Source organism: Anabrus simplex, chromosome 2 (genome assembly GCF_040414725.1).
Source record: "Anabrus simplex isolate iqAnaSimp1 chromosome 2, ASM4041472v1, whole genome shotgun sequence".
In the NCBI taxonomy this organism is placed as follows: Eukaryota; Metazoa; Arthropoda; class Insecta; order Orthoptera; family Tettigoniidae; genus Anabrus; species Anabrus simplex.
This window is the reverse complement of record NC_090266.1, coordinates 968,438,938-968,453,843: the sequence shown is the minus strand read 5'-3', so window position 1 is coordinate 968,453,843 and position 14,906 is coordinate 968,438,938.

Below are 14,906 nucleotides of genomic sequence, written 5' to 3'. Positions count from 1 at the left end.
GCCTTAGTTAAGGTACAGTCCCAGCATTTGCCTGGTGTAAAAATGGGAAACCACGGAAAACCATTTTCAGGGCTGCCGACAGTGGGGTTCGAACCTACTATCTCCCGAATACTGGATACTTGCTGCACTTAAGAGACTGCAGCTATCGAGCTTGGTTATTTTTCATCTAATCGAAAAGCTTTTCTTATTATTGCACATTTGAAATAATTAGCTTGCCTCTTTGGTGTAGTGGATATTCTGTTTAGCTGCCAACCTCAGAGGCCCGGGTTTGATTCCCGGCTCTGCAACGAAATTTGAAGAATGGTACAAGGGCTAGAACGGGGTCCACTCAGCTTCATGAGGTCAACTGAGTAGAGGGGGTTCGATTCCCATCTCATCCATCCGCGAAGTCATTTTTTGTAGTTTCCCACTTCTCTTCCAGGCAAATGCCGGGATGGTACCTAACTTAAGGTCATGGCCGTTTCCTTCCCTCTCTCTTGTGTATACCTTCCAATTTTTCTATCTCCTCACAAGGCCCCTGTTCAGCATAGCAGGTACCATCCCGGCATTTGCCTGGAGGAGAAGTGGGAAACCACGGAAAACCACTTCCAGGATTGCTGAGGTGGGAATCGAACCCTCCTCTACTCAGTTGACCTCCCGAGGCTGAGCGGACCCAGTGCCAGCCCTCGTACCACTTTTCAAATTTCGTGTCAGAGCCGGGAATCGAACCCGGGCCTCCGGGGGTGGCAGTTAATCACAATAACCACTATACCACAGAGGCGGACTTGAGGCAAATTAAGAGGATAAATATTTTCCATCAGTTTTTCCAAAATATTCTCTTATACATAATTTGAGCAAAAAGAAATATGCTTGGTCTCAGGAAGTTGCATTTATATCAACATGCTGACTGATTTTACAACATTCATCAGAAAAATACAGTAAATACTGTACTTGTGTACACAGTATTCACAATATCTGAAGGGGAAAACTGAAGATGGTTATTCAGACCATGTACTATGAATGATTTAACTTCTTCTTACTGTACGAACAATCTCACTTTCTCGTGCTAGTCATAAATCTACCAAACACATGTTACTCCTCTGTTTACAGTTATGACTAGGGTATAAAGCAAATATATTCATTCTACGATAACTGTGGAACATTAGGAACTATTTCCGGACGTAAATCAACCTTGAGCAACAGTGAAATTTTATAAAATTACAAGCTCCTTTCTACCTGCTTGCGTATGAGAAGCATCGTTTCAAAACCTATAAAGTACACTCGAATCCAGAATACGTCTTGATGCGGTTTCTCGCCATGATATGCTCTTTAACGCTGTAGAGTTATATCAAGTCATTTGGTATTCTTTCCAATAGGAATTTAGTGCTGAAAAATATAATTCGGATCAATAGGTATTATGTGAACCAAAACAAGCGGTTCAAAACACACGATATGATCTGTTCACTCAATGCGATTTGAAACGTACAGTAGATCCTCGTATCTTACTGACCAGACAGCCGGCTACTTTGCTGAAGTTTCTCGTCCATTACCGTCACATGCGGTAGACACTTAACTCTCTCAATGCCATAGCTTACACCCAAGCATTTGGCCTTCGCGCTTATTAAGGAGATTATATACCAGGTGTATGCATAAGTCTTTTCCGGGTTCACTACGAGATGGCGCCAGCGAGCAGTACGCAGCGTATGAATTTGACACATACGTCAGTTTGTTCGTCTGACACTAACCTACCAACACACATAAGTTGATTCCGCCAAACACTAGCGTCTGTGCTAGATCTTTCAGTGATCATGTTAACGTTTGTACTTGAAAAGGAACATCCGCGGCACGCTTTGCTTTTTTTATTCAATCAAAAGGGTAAGGCTGTGGAAAGTCATCCTTTGCTGGTAGAAATATATGATGAACAGGCTCCATCGACTAGAACATATGAGACATGGTTTCGACAAAGTTAAACGTGGTGATTTCAATGTAAAAGACGGCGCGCTCTGGTAGACCACGCAAGTACGAGGACTCTTGAAACCTGGCGAAACCGTTTATGCACTACGCTATCGCTAACAAATGATTCATTTAAAACACGCATTGATCGAAAGAATGCCGGAATGGACCAGAAGACATCGCAAAGTGATTTTGTTACACGAAAATGCGCCGTCTCACACAGCTAAACCAATGACAGACACCTTGAAATAGCTTGGATGGGATATCCTTCCGCATCCGCCGTACTGCCCTGACAAGGCGCCATCTGACTATCACCTCTTCGCATCAATGGGGCACGCGCTCGCAGAGCAGCACTTCAGCACGTTTCGAGGAAGTTGGAAAATGGCTCGATAAATCGTTTTCCACAAAAGGCAAGCCGTTTCTCTGACATGGTATTCAAAACTTACCTGACAGATGGGCGAAGTGTATAGAAGCCGATGGCCAATATTTTGATTAAAGAAAAAATGAATTTTCCTTGAAAATTACATGTTTTTTTACCACAAAACAGCAAAAACTTATGAATACACCTGGTTTAACTTATTATTGAAAGCGCATCTTCACTGTGGTGCTCCGTCGCTGCATTGTCCTCTAGAGGAGGCTTGTAGTGGTGTCACAACGGCGTACTAGCCGCTAGCGTCTTGGAAAGCTGTTGCAATCCAACTGACGAGCCCACTGCCACACTATAACGAAATGTTGGTAAATGCACGATTTTAAAAAGCCTAAAGAGCTTAAATATATCGCAAAGTATGAATCCGTATTCATTACGTATCCCCTACGACGAGATTCCTCTCTCATTTCCTCTGGGACTTGTTTGAACTTGTCACCAACGATACAAATATATTCACTTGCTTCACATGTTTAAATGGTATTGAGATGCTCGTAAAACGTTTCGTATTCGTGAACATTCTTAACAATCGAGCGAGTTGGCCGTGCCGTTAAGGACGCGCAACTGGCAGCTTGCATTTGTGAGATTGTGGGTTCGAACCCCACTGTCGGCAGCCCAGAATATGTTTCCCGTGGTTTCCCATTTTCGCACTTCCTTCCCACTCCTAGCCGTTTCCTGACCCATCCGACGATGAGACCTATCTGTGTCGGTGCGATGTAAAGCAACTTGTATTATTTCTTAACACAACAAAAGACCTTTCGTTAAATTTTTCTGTTTCTACCTTTCTCAGTTAAGACGTATCGTTACCCAAAACAGAGGCAATAAAGCTTTACTTACGTTCCTTTATAAGCAGCGCTGTTGTTTAATTTATTTTTCAACACAAGTCGCTTTTACGTCGCACCGACACGGATAGGTCTTATTGCGACGATGGGATAGGAAAGGGCTAGGAGTGGCAAGGCAGTGGCCGTGGCCTTATTTAAGGTAAAGCCCCAGCATATGCCTGGTGTGAAAATGGGAAACCACGGAAATCCATCTTCAGGGCTGCCGACAGTGGGTTTCGAACCCATTACCTCCCGAATACTAGATACTGGCCGCACGTAAGCGACTGCAGCTATCGAGCTCGGTTTTGATTTATTTTAAGTACGTAATACCTCCCATTCCCATCTTTAGTTTACCCGTCATAAATACGCTGCAAACCCATTGAACATTGTATTTATGAGATATTGTTGTACGTTGAGTACCAGTTATGTGGCTGGGAGCGAGACAATGCGTCCTTATGCCTGCGAATACTCTGATACGACAAGATCAGAATCCGCTCTCAGCAACTAGAATCGTAAGTTAAATCATGAATGATATTTTAGAAAGTAATTGTCCTATGTATGAATTTAATTGAAGTCTGAATTTGTAACAGTTTGAATTCACCTGGTAGTGATAGAAATTTCTGTATTTCCATTAGGAAAAGTAAATTAGTGTCTAAATTTCCGTTGTTAATGATCCCACGGATAAAGATAGCACAGTGCTTCACGAGACCGTTATTACTATTTAAAAAAATGAAGACAGAATACCGCTTTCTTCAATCAATTAGAAGTTATTTTAGTGCAACATCTTACGAGTAACCTTTCTGAGTGAGAGTTTGCAAGTGCAGTGTCCAGTTAGAACCATTGGTGTCAGTGCTAATATTGGTGACAGAAAAATATCTGTACGAGAGGAGCAGCGAAAAACCTTCTATGGAAAATATTTGCTATACTTCACAAAAATGGCATCATAGACGTTCACAATATCTACATATATAAAATAGCTCGTCCTGACTGACTGACTGACTGACTGACTGACTGACTGACTGACTGATTCATCATCGCCGAGCCAAAAATACTGGACATAAAGAAATGAAATTTTGGGGTTTCATTCATATTAATATGTAGGTGCTCGCTAAGTGAGGATTTTTGGATATTCCGTCGCTAAGGGGGTGAAAAAGGGGGATAATTTTTAAAATGAGAATATCTGTATCTCAAAAGCTTAAAGTATTAGAGTAATAAAAATTGGCAATTAGAATCTTCTTTAAAAATAAAGAAACGCGTATTTTTTGTTTTCAGAAAATCCCAATAGGAGGGGTGAAAAGGGTGAAAAGGGTGAAAAAGGAGTTGAATGCCTTTAATCAGGATACCGGTAGTTATATCTCAGAAACGGAAGATATTACAGACCTGAAAATTGGTGTTTGGGATATCCTTTAAAAATAAAGAAACACGTATTTTTTTTTTTTGGAGAATCCAATTAATGGAGGGGGGGGTGAAAAAGGGGTGAATTTTCAAAATGAGTGTACCTATATCTGAAAACTTTTAAAGTTTATAGATGTAAAAATTGGTATTTAGAATCTCCTTTAAAAATGAACACGTATTTTTTTGTTTTCGGAAAATCCCAATAGTAAGGGTGGAAAAGGGTGAAAAAGGGATTGAATGCCTTTAATGAGGCTACTTATATTTCAGAACCAGAAGATATTACAGACCTGAAAATTGGTATTTGTGATCTACTTTAAAAATATAGAAACAAGTATTTTTTCGTTTTTGGAAAATCCAAATAATGGGGGGTGAAAAGGGGGTTAATTTTTAACTTTAAAAGTTTATAGATGTAAGAATTGGTATTTAGAATCTCACTTAAAAATAAAGGAAGACGTATTGTTTGTTTTCTGTAAATCCCAATAGGAGGGGTGTAAAATGGTTAATAACTTGTTGAATGCCTTTAATGAGGATACATATATCTCAGAAACTGAAGATATTACAGAACATAAAATTTTTATATGGGATCTCCCTTAAGAATAAATAAACACGTAATTTTTTTTTTCGGAAAATCCAATTAATTGCGGTTAAACAGGAGTGACAAATCGGGGTGAATTTTCGCAATGACTATATCTACAGAATATCTGAGAAACGAAAAAGGTTACAGACGTAAAAAGGGGGTATTTGGAATCTCCTGTAAATGTAAAGAAACACAGGTGATTTGTTTTTGGAAACTCCACTTAAGGAGAACTAAAAAGAGGGTGGAATTTTAAAATGAGATTTAACATGTTACAGAAGTGAAAAATGGTATTTTTATCTATATTAAAAATCAAGAAACGTGTATTTTTAGTTTTCGGGAATACCACTTGGGTGGAAGGAAAGGGGGGGGGGGGTTAAAGTGACTGAAAATGGTGTTGAATTATTTTAATTAGGCTACTGATATCTCAAAAATGAAGATGTTACAGACGTGAAATTTGATATTTGGAATCTGCTTTAAAAGTAAAGAAACACATATTCTCGGAAAATCCAATGAACGGGGGGCGGTGAAAAGTTGAAACATTAATTGACTTAATTGTATGAGAATACATACATCTAATAAAAACTAAAGTTGTTACAGACGTGAAAATTGGTACTTTATCTCCCTTAAAAACAAAGAAAAGCGCGTTTTGGGGGGAAAACATCTTGGGGGCTGGAGTGAAAAGGAGTTGAATTCCTTTCTTGAGGACACATAAATCAAAAACTGAAGAAGTTAGAGTCGTGATAATTGGTATTTAGAAGATCATTTGCTGTTAAAGAAACAAGCATTTTTGCCGGAAAATTCACTTGGGGGGGGGGGGGAGTGTGAAGGGAAGTGAAAAAGGTGAATTATTTTTATGGGGATACTTATATCTCAAAACGGAAGCTAATAGACGTGAACATTGCTGTTTGGAATCTCCTTTAAACATAAAGAAATTCGCCTTCTTTTAATTTTTTTTTTGGGGGGGGGTAATAAACTTAACGGCGGTGGGGTGTAAAAGGAGGTGAGACAAATTGATTTTACTGTTCATAATGTACTTATAAGGAGCCTCCGTTGCTCAGGCGACAGCGCGCTGGCCTCTCAGAGCCGGGTTCCGTGGTTCAAATCCCGGTCACTCCATGTGACATTCGAGCTGGACAAAACGGAGGCGGGACAGGTTTTTCTCCGGATACTCCGGTTTTCCCTGTCATCATTCATTCCAGCAACACTGTCCAATATTTCATTTCATTTGTCATTCATCGATCATTGTCCCAGAGGAGTGCTTCGGCAGCCGGCCCAATTCCTATTGTCGCCGCTAGATGGGGCTTTATTCATTTCCATTCCTGACCCTATCGAATGACTGGAAACAGGCTGTAAATTTTCTATGTACTTATTCTGATCATAAACCGATCATTTTTAATCTTTCCTGGGTTCGTTTTCAACAGCCATCTTTTCCTTCGGAAAACGTTCTTAGATTACAGTAGTTCTTGGCATATATATAAAAATTTAAACATATTTGAAATAAACGATAGGAATAAGATTGACCGTCAAATTGTTCACCTCTATAATAAGATCAATAATGCACGGAAGTATGTCATTCGTATCGCCAGAAATCCCGCACACTTTCCTAGGCGCGACAATGGTGCTGGTCACATTATCAACAATGACAATGGCAGCAGATATAATTTACCGCCAAGTAGCGGTCTTGCATCTTGCTGTGGGGTCCAGAACATCTAATAATAATAATAATAATAATAATAATAATAATAATAATAATAATAATAATAATAATAATAATAATGTTCTGAACCGTCGTCAAATGTGTGAACCGCGCTGGAAACGGGTCCTGGACGGGTAATGATTAGGAATGCAGTCCGGCCGTGGGTTCAGTACCGCCAATGCACCCAAGATGACAGCACGCCGGAGCTCCTGAAGGATTTGATCCGTATTAGAAATGATTACAGGAAAAGATGGCAAAGATTTAGGGACCCAACTTACCGGGTAGAGTACCTGGACCTAGCCCGGGAAGTACGAAATCGATTGCAGGAAAGATAGATTGAAAGATGGGAGGAAACTTACCGTAATCTATTAGAAAACGAGTCAGATCGCGAATTTTGGCGGATTCTCTCAGAAAAACAGTCAGATCGTGAATTCCGGCGGATTATTTGTCTAAAACAATAAGCATTCAATTATAAATTTCAGTATAATACCGTAGCGAAGCACGGGTATCTTGCTAGTGTTCAAATAAATCTTTAACTTCCATCATGAACAGCGATTGAAGAATGACGCGCCAAAGTAATCGCAAACGTTCACGCTAGCATATCTCTCTGCACCCCCTGTGCTGTTTTTCTCTCTGCCTCCTTGAGATATGGTGTATCATTGGCAGAAAATAATTTACTGTCTGTATTTTTAGTACTGACACTTTCGAATGGTCCTAGGCATTGCACTTGCAAACTCGCACTCCAACAGCTTACTCATTACTCATTAAGTCTATCTAGCTTTTTCCTACTCGGTGCTCCTCGTCAATTTCATTGAACAAACACACGTCATAGTCACGATCATCCTCCAAAATTGCTACTTTCACTATCTGCAAGTTATCAGTGTTTACCTGTTGCATATTTTGTAGTGCTTTCTTTCCGAATGAAGTTATTTATTTCTCTGACAGTGAACAAAAAAGCCTGTGCATTATATCAAATGCATGCTGCGATATCTCTGTAATGAAACTTTTCAAACTTGGCGGCACCGTTGCAAACAGATCTGGCGCTTTGCGTACATTTTAAGCTTTGGCTGAGTAGCTCTGTCTAGAATCGTAGTTGCCAAATACGGATATGGTACTGGTAGTACTAAAATGCCAAAATGAGAGATTAATTGGTGCTATAAAGAAATCATTTCTAAGACAAGGACTTTAGAATATTTGAAGACCGGTAACATAACATATTTAGGTTTTCTACATGTCCTTACAAATTAGCCGCCAGAAGACGAGATGTTTTTTGGCTAGTGGATTTACGTCGCACCGACACTGATAGGTTTTATGGAGACGATGGGATAGGAAAGGGCTAGGAGTTGGAAGGAAGCGACCGTGGTCTTAATTAAGGTACAGCCCAAGCATTTGTCTGCTGTAAAAATGGGAAACCACGGAAAATCATCTTCAGGGCTGCCGACAGTGAGATTCGAACCCACTATCTCCCGGATGCAAGCTCACAGCTGCGCGCTCCTAACCGCACGGCCAACTCGCCCGGCCAAGACGAGATTAATGTCTGGTGCGGGACTGTCAGTGCGTCAGTGCTATGAGATAAAATAAACTAAATGGCGTATGGCTTTCAGTGCCGGGAGTGTCCGAAGACAAGTTCGGCTCGCCAGATGCAGGTATTTCGATTTGACTCACGTAGGCGACCTGCGAGTCGTGATGAGGATGAAATGATGATGAAGACGACACATAAACCCAGCCCCCGTGCCAGCGAAATTAACCAATTATGGTTAAAATTCCCGACCCTGCCGGGAATCGAACCCGGGAAACCTGTGACCAAAAGCCAGCACGCTAACCATTTACCTATGGAGCCGGACAGTGCTATGAGATAGAACAAGTTTATTGCTTTCATAATAATAATAATAATAATAATAATAATAATAATAATAATAATAATAATAATAATCCGAGTCTTTGACTGAATGGACAGCGTAACGGCCTTCGGTTCAGAGAGCCCTGCGTTCGAATTCCGGCCGGTTCTTGGATTTTAATCACGTTCGGTTAATATTCCTAGCTCTAGGCTGAATGTCTATGTTCGCATTAATACACATATTCATTAACATACAGCACATCACACTACAAACCACTACAGAGACACGCAATTGTGAATATATTCATCCACATACGGTTGATGTCAGGATAAAAATCCGGCCGTAAATGTGTGTTTAATACACGCATGTAGTGATGACCCCAGGTAGTTGAGTAAAGGCCAGCAATAATAATAATAATAATAATAATAATAATAATAATAATAATAATAATAATAATAATAATAATCTGAAGATTTCTACGATAGTGTGGCTTGAATAAGGAAGATAAATATATGTAAAACGCTAGTAATACTTTTTAGCGGACGAAGTGAGAGAGCTGCGCGGTTCGGGTCTCTTAGTTGTGAGCATGCATTGAATGGATGTGAGCTCGAATCACACTGTTGGCCACTCTGAAAACTGGTCTTTCGTAGTTTCCCATCTTCATACCTAGCAAATGCTGGGACTGTATTTACACTGACTGACAGAGCAAATGCAACACCAAGAAGGAGTGGTCAGAACTTTATGCCAATTGCAGGGTAGACTGACGTCACTGAGGTATGCTCATGATGTGAAATGCGCCGCTGTGCTGCGCACGTAGCGAACGATAAATGGGACACGGCGTTGGCGAATGGCCCACTTCGTACCGTGATTTCTCAGCCGACAGTCATTGTAGAACGTGTTGTCGTGTGCCACAGGACACGTGTATAGCTAAGAATGCCAGGCCGCCGTCAACGGAGGCATTTCCAGCAGACAGACGACTTTACGAGGGGTATGGTGATCGGGCTGAGAAGGGCAGGTTGGTCGCTTCGTCAAATCGCAGCCGATACCCATAGGGATGTGTCCACGGTGCAGCGTCTGTGGCGAAAATGGTTGGCGCAGGGACATGTGGCACGTGCGAGGGGTCCAGGCGCAGCCCGAGTGACGTCAGCACGCGAGGATCGGCGCATTCGCCGCCAAGCGGTGGCAGCCCCGCACGCCACGTCAACCGCCATTCTTCAGCATGTGCAAGACACCCTGGGTGTTCCAATATCGACCAGAACAATTTCCCGTATATTGGTTGAAGGAGGCCTGCACTCCCGGCGTCCGCTCGGAAGACTACCATTGACTCCACAGCATAGACGTGCACGCCTGGCATGGTGCCGGGCTAGAGCGACTTGGATGAGGGAATGGCGGAACGTCGTGTTCTCCGATGAGTCACGCTTCTGTTCTGTCAGTGATAGTCACCGCAGACGAGTGTGGCGTCGGCGTGGAGAAAGGTCAAATCCGGCAGTAACTGTGGAGCGCCCTACCGCTAGACAACGCAGCATCATGGTTTGGGGCGCTATTGCGTATGATTCCACGTCACCTCTAGTGCGTATTCAAGGCACGTTAAATGCCCACCGCTACGTGCAGCATGTGCTGCGGCCGGTGGCACTCCCGTACCTTCAGGGGCTGCCCAATGCTCTGTTTCAGCAGGATAATGCCCGCCCACACACTGCTCGCATCTCCCAACAGGCTCTACGAGGTGTACAGATGCTTCCGTGGCCAGCGTACTCTCCGGATCTCCCACCAATCGAACACGTGTGGGATCTCATTGGACGCCGTTTGCAAACTCTGCCCCAGCCTCGTACGGACGACCAACTGTGGCAAATGGTTGACAGAGAATGGAGAACCATCCCTCAGGACACCATCCGCACTCTTATTGACTCTGTACCTCGACGTGTTTCTGCGTGCATCGCCGCTCGCGGTGGTCCTACATCCTACTGAGTCGATGCCGTGCGCATTGTGTAACCTGCATATCGGTTTGAAATAAACATCAATTATTCTTCCGTGCCGATTCTGTTTTTTCCCCAACTTTCATCCCTTTCGAACCACTCCTCCTTGGTGTTGCATTTGCTCTGTCAGTCAGTGTAATTAGGTTCACGGCTGCTACATTTCAAGTCGTAGCTCTTTCTCATACTTGCGTCAGTAAAGATCTTCTGCGCGTTAGTGCGACTAAACCAACAGCAAAAGAAAAAAGAAGAGAAAAAAACGTTATTTGGGGGAACAAATGTGCCGTCGAATAATATTAAGTAATGTTGAGAGATAAAATGCAGATAAATGATGACTGTGCATTTTTAAGGAGAAAAACAGCTGATTCATTGACGTTCGGGTGAATACTTTTGGCTTCACGTCGCATTAACTAGTTTTACTATTCTCGGAAGCGTCGACAATGTGTACAGGGTAAAGAAACTTCAAAAAATGTATTTCTTGATAAATGATGTCATATTTCCTGCATTGCGAGTCTATCAGAGTTATAGACCTATACTGTATACCTCAGTGAATATGCACTTAATTTTGTATGAAACAATAGGCCTATAATGAGAGATATACGGTGTTACCTAACATTTATCCTCTGACACTCCCGGCACTAAAAGCCATACGCCATTTCATTACCGAACTTTTGATTTAAAAAAACATACTATTACCTAGGAAATGTATAATTAAACTGTCTGGTGAGTGATCTGATTTAAAACTATGAATTCGTAATAAATATGATGTGTTGATAATGTAACTAAAAAAGTTAAACATAACAAGTCATGCTTGAACACGAGTAAGGAATTATGGGATATCCGTTTTTGGTGACAGAGGAAAGGAAGAATAAGGAACCGATATGGCAAGGTGGTGATATCATCACGGTCCAGGTTCACTTCCAGTCCTTGACCTAGACTGTGAGCGAGAGTGCTGGGTGGGGAGTACGGAAGGAGGTCGTCTCCACGAGGTGGCCTGTGTCTCCAGCTTCTCTCCACAGTTTACTGAGTGTGTTCACCAGGACCGCTACAAACATGAGGAGAGTCGTGGTAAGTGATACAATACGCACCGTACGTGAAACCAAGATATTTACACTACTATTTATCATTATAAAATTAACAATAGTATTAACAATGTTTTAATTTGTAATTTATCTAAATTATTCTTATTTGGTTGGAATTTATATAATTTGTAAAATGCGAAAATACAGACTGACTCTATCTAAAATTCATGCCAGAATAAATACCTTATGATGTAAGTATTAGTACTTTTTTAAACTTTACTGAAAGAGGGGCGATCAAATTTGATTTTACTTACAAATAATTATCCGCATTCATGTTGGAGGACCGTTTTATGATATGACTCCGAAACGTCTTTTCAGTAGTGCGATTTTAGACCACTGAGATTATTCTCAGAGCAGCTTCCCCGTCCAGAGTTTCCCGTACTTACTCTTGGGAAATGCTGCAGTAGTACCGAATAGCATTTCCTAATCCCAGATACAAAGAATAACATCTATATTGGATTCCATATGCTTCTATTATACTTATCATACGTGTTTTAAAATAGAAATGTAAGCTACGTGACGGCGAATGAGCAAAAATATCCATTTCTTCAAAATTAATCAAAACAACAACATCAGGAACGAAAAAATCAACAACGAATCATACCTTTGCTTTTATAACTTCATTCTCGGCCCGTAAGTGGAAATAATTGGAATGAACAACTTCAGTGTATGAGGAATACCAGCGATTAGTTTTAATACAAGAGGACTTCTGGGATCTGTATCCTCTTAAATGTCCGCGAACTATTTGCTGGAAAACCTAGCACATGTATAGTTGTGGTTGCTGGAACCCTGATTAGCGTTCTGTAGTTTATACAGGAGTCTTCAAGTCAAGATACGGACACTTAGCATTTATCATACGTTCGTGCGTAGTCTAGAAATTCTAGAAGGTAATTATTTGGTATCAACAACGTTGATTTTCCATAATGATGCTGCTAATCACTATGATCTATCCTGTACCATTTGAAGATTGTCCAGGTAAAATAACTAATTAGAAGCGTAATTTTAATGTAAACAATACCAATAAACCATTCTAAAAATAACATAATATCCCTCAGAAAATTATATTGAAATTTAGTACAAATCCATATTCATTTACATAAAATTATCGTGTCCTAAACACTACTTTGTGTCCTTGTAAAGAAAATCTGGGGGTAGTTTCTCAAAAGACCGCACAAGCATCTGGTGATGCCTATATTCCTAAGGAACCAAACTAAATATATATTCAGTAGGGCGTATTTGTCTCGAGAAGGGAATTAAAAACCTACATACGAGTCTAACTGAGAGAAGGCATGATTTTCAGTGTCGACTTCATAAAAGTGAAAATGTGATAGAACTTTGAAATCCGTCAAAAACAATTAAGAAAATAAACAGAATAAGATGCCATTAGAACTGATAATAAACTATTTTGTTTCATTTCTTACTAACATCTGCACATTGTCCGGCTCCAAGGCTAAATTGTTAGTGTGATGGCCTTTGGTCACAGGGTTCCCGGGTTCGATTCCCGGCAGGGTCGGGAATTTTAACCTTAATTGGTTAATTTCGCTGGCACGGGGGCTGGGTTTATGTGTCGTCTTCATCATCATTTCATCCTCATCACGACGCGCAGGTCTCCTACGGGTGTCAAATCAAAAGACCTGCATCTGGCGAGCCAAACTTGTCCTTGGACACTCCCGGCACTACAAGCCATACGCCATTTCATTTCATTTAATCTACACACTGTGTTTTACAGACTGCGAGGTTCTTTGACATAGGTTTTATATTATTTGCTCGCGATTAAAGGGTGAATACTTCCGAACTAATATAGAAAGAAGTACTTTGTACGACTTGGATGAATCCTTGCTCGCTTAGGTACTGTTTAAATTTGCTGCTGATTAGAGTTAAGTGTTTAGAAGGAATGTTTGAGAATACCTCTCCACAGCTAATGAATTCAAAGTACAAAGCAGACAAGAGTCCAGCGTGGGATAAACGCTTTGAGCAACTTTTATAACTTCCTTTTTAAAAGAATTGCATCACTGTCGACGTTCGCTTTGAGTCTCTCTTCAAGAATTACAACATGTCGTCAAGAAATATTCCATTTCATACGGTACTCGAGTCCAAAGATCATAAATAAATCTTGAATTCTGTTGACAAAGGAACTTGAGAGCTGGAGAGATTGTTACAGTAATTGTCACTCATGTATAGTTAAAGTGTAGCTCCAGAAAAACGTCCTAGCCTGGAGTTACATCTCTTGTACGAGGCAAGCTAAAACAAGGAATGGTACATGCCTGGAGGAATTTTCTGTGTAACTCTTTTCTTACTTCAATGCCACATAAAATTGTTGTCACTGACGAAGATACAAGTACAGGACAATTATAACTTCCCCGTTACTACTGTATGTATGAATTTCTGTCACCCCAAGATAAAATCTTAATTTTGTCTGCACCAAATAGCGTGTACTTCAGTCTCGAGAAATAAATAATTAATTATTAACCGAATTAAAATGAATGATTATCTACAATATCCCATAATTCTAATAACAGGAGATTATAATTATTTTTATGCGTATTATGTGTATTAAAAATAATGTGGCTAATAGAATGTCCAGGGAAATTTACGATGTGTAACGTGTGTTTAACTGTGAAAGGAATTTTATAGTGTTGCTAAAAATATGCTTTAATGGATTGAATTGAGATATCGATTAATAGGGTAGGTTCACTACGAGTAAAATAATTCGCAAAGTATTCTCAGTCCTGAGTTCGGATTCTTATGAACGATCAGACTTTAAATATTTTGCTTTTTGGACGCATACTAGCCTCCAGTTTAACACTTTATTGAACAATATTTACTTGATATTTGCCTTAACTATTTACTGCAAAGTAGCCTCCGTGGCTCAGGCGGCAGCCCGCCGGCCTTTCACGGGGGGGTGCCCGTGGTTCAAATCTCGGTCGCTCCATGTCAGATTTTTGCTGGACAAAGCCTCGGCGAGACAGGATTTTCTCCGGGTACTCCGGTTTTCCCTGTCATCTTTCATTCCAGCAACACTCTCCAATGTCATTTCATTTCATCTGGCATTCACTAATCATTGCCCCAGAGGAGTGCGACAGGCTTCGGCAGCCGGCACAATTCCTATCCTCGCCGCTAGGTAGGAGCTTCATTAATTCCATTCCTGACCCTGTCAAATGACTGGAAACA